Source organism: Equus przewalskii, chromosome X (assembly GCF_037783145.1).
Source record: "Equus przewalskii isolate Varuska chromosome X, EquPr2, whole genome shotgun sequence".
Classification (NCBI taxonomy): Eukaryota; Metazoa; Chordata; class Mammalia; order Perissodactyla; family Equidae; genus Equus; species Equus przewalskii.
In genome coordinates this window covers 18,872,262-18,875,005 of record NC_091863.1, presented here as the reverse complement: position 1 = coordinate 18,875,005, position 2,744 = coordinate 18,872,262, and the positions used below count along the sequence as shown (strand labels likewise).

General features: G+C 46.4%; 1 protein-coding gene across 2 annotated transcripts in view; it reads left to right on the top strand.

Moving 5' to 3' along the window:
- Positions 1 to 2,744, top strand: part of KLHL15 (kelch like family member 15) — a 34,282-nt gene that overhangs the window by 403 nt on the left and 31,135 nt on the right. Inside the window, exons 1-2 of one of the 2 annotated variants that reach the window (XM_070603437.1) lie at positions 118 to 573; positions 750 to 808. The gene's annotated coding sequence lies outside the window, so the exon portion shown is untranslated. Of the gene's footprint in view, positions 1 to 117; positions 574 to 749; positions 809 to 2,744 lie in introns of those variants that run through there. The other variant, XM_070603436.1, reaches the window with a different exon arrangement.

Here is a 2,744-nt window from a genome sequence, read left to right as displayed (position 1 = left end):
GGGCGGCTCCCGCGGCCCGTAGGGGGCGCGCGGCCCGGAGCGGCCCCTGGCTCGTGGCCCCGTACGCTCCGCCCCTTGCCCGCCCCTTTCCCGCCTTCCTCCACCCCCGGCGTGGGTGATCCTGAGGCTCGGCGCGCTTCGGGGCAGAAGCCCGGAGACGCCGTCGTCGACGCCGCCACTGCCGGCGCTTCTGCCGCTGCCCGCGGCCCCCCGGCCCCTTCCCCCGCCCGCGGCCCCGAGTCGGCCCTCCCGCCGAACCCCGCCGGGCGCCGCGAGGCCCCTGGCGTTGGCAAGGCCGGGCCCAGCCCCGACGCCGCGCCGCCTCGCGCCGAGCCCGACTGTCTCGACTCGCGACTCAGCGCTGTCTTCTTTCCCAGGACTGGTTCCGAGGGGGCCGCAGGCGCGCAGACTCGCCCCCCGCTGGCGCGGCCCGGCCCGGCCCGGGAGCGGCCCGTTGTAGACGTTCGAGGAGCCTGCGAGTGCCGTCCGGCGCCCGACCGCCCACCGCCCGGCCCGCCGGCCGCTTCTTCCTGATGCAGACTGCCGTCCACTAGAGCTGGACAGACCCCCGAGGTGCGTAGCCGCCCCTGGCCCTCCGGCCTGCGGGAGCCCGGGCGCCGTCTGCGGCCCCGCGCTCGGCACGGGTTCGGTAGCCCTTTCTGCACAGCCCGAGTCCAGCATTTGGTAGACGTCGGCACCTAATTTGTCTTTGAGTTTACTTAAATTGTTTGAAATTTAATTTTTTCAAGGAGAGAGAAAAAAAAGGAAGAAGCGTAATTCAGCCATTTTTTGCAGCACACAGCTGCAGGTACCATGATTATTTTCTCTCTAACCCCTTCCTTCCCTTTAAAAATTCTATTTATGCCTGAAATAGAACTGTGCGAAATGCGAGGCTTAAAACGTGGGATCAGAAGGTCTGGGTTCGACTGGGTGACTCTGAGAAAATCGCTTACCGAGCCTCGGTTTCTTATCTATGAAATCGAGTCAGTAATAGCCACATCACAGGGTAGGGAGCACTATATGAGGTCATATATGTAGAAATAATCTATAGCTGTAAAGTGTTGTAAAAATGCAAGGCAATTTTTCAAGTAACCTTTGCCAGAGTGGTTAATGTTGTAGTGGCTAACTGTTGCTGTCTCTTTATTTCTATATTATAAGTATAAGCAATAAGTACCGAATAGCGAAGCGGGGCCGTGAATCGACTAGATATCTAATAGTCACGTTGCTTGGCCTTCTTCCTACGAAATGCTAACTGCTTATTTAAATAACGGTATTCTTTAATTCAAATTTAACGTTACTGTAGTGCTTTGCTTTTCGTTTTTCTAGGCCGCTTCTGCCCTTTTGCTTACTCGGAATATTTATTTAACACCTTACATTTGTTTGGTCTTTTATATTTTCTGAATTGGTATTTGCTTTTGTTAATCTGATTAAATTGTAATTTGGAAAATGCCTTTAAGATATATATCCTAATTTTAATGCCTGTTTTTCATATCTAGGGGACAGGATGCCTGAATATCTCTACTCATTTGAAAATTGCTTTTGAAGAGCTTTTAAATGCATTCAAATTTCTGTAATTCGTACTAGATCCAGAAATGTATAGGAAATGTCAACTTTGTGACACTTAATGTAACATTTCTATCATTTAATTCTCTTTTTTAATCATCACAACACTTAGTAGGTGCTTAGAACCAGTTTTTCAGTGGTAAAGGATGTTAATTTGCACTCTGTTGCTCATTAACTTGGGGGGATGATCGGATAGTAAATATTTGTGGTTTGAAAATTGGACTTATTTGTCAGAATTTATAATATGTATGTGTAACAGATCAGTATGGAATCATTCTTACTTGGCACATCAAAGATGTAGTATAGTTTGGCTTTAAAAAATGGTCCACAAAAAGTGAAAGAGAAGCATTTTTTTGAGTATATTGTTATTTTTAGCTAACAAATGGTTTTCTGAGTTTTTTTCTTAGATGTTGTATTAAATTTATAATCCAATACCAGTTGTCTTCCACAGTATGCTTTTGTGTTTCGTAAAAAGGCAGAATAACATAAGGCGGGCAGGATTAAATTAGCAAAAGGAAGAGCCTACTTTAATGTGCTAGCTTTTATACATTGGGCTTATTGCTTATCCTGAAGAGAAAATTTTGGCAAATAACAGCTTTCTCAGCGATTTCAAGGTTTGACCTTCCCTCTGCCTTGATTTGGGTTTTCTGGGGCTAAAGCCTTGGGACTAGGGCTGGCTTGGCTTCTTGGGTGTTCAGAAGGGCCCAAAACTTGGTTTAATAATCTGCGCGTAAAATTGGCGTCGTATGATATAAAGGTGAACGGTAAAATTCATGCTAATAATTTACATTTTTAATTTTTCTTAGAATACATTAAACAGCAAATAAAAAAACACCATGACAAGTCGAGAGAGACCTCAGAAGAAAGGAGAAAACTTTATGTTTTAGTACCTCTAACGACACTTTTTTCCTGCTTTTCAGCAAGGGGCCCCGCATTTTTCATTTTGCTCTGGGCCCCCCAAATTAATGTAGCTGGCCTCTCTCATTGTAAATGTTTTGCGAGTGAATAACATTAACTTTGAGGAGAATGAATCTTTCGCCTCTGAGAGGTTGGACTAATTTATTAGCATATATTCCTCTGAATTGGAATGCTGGAGCTCGAGTGGGGTTTTTTATTGAAGAGAAATGAGAGTCATTGGTGAAGCATTGTAGGCTCTGGAGTCCACCACTTATTAAGAGTCA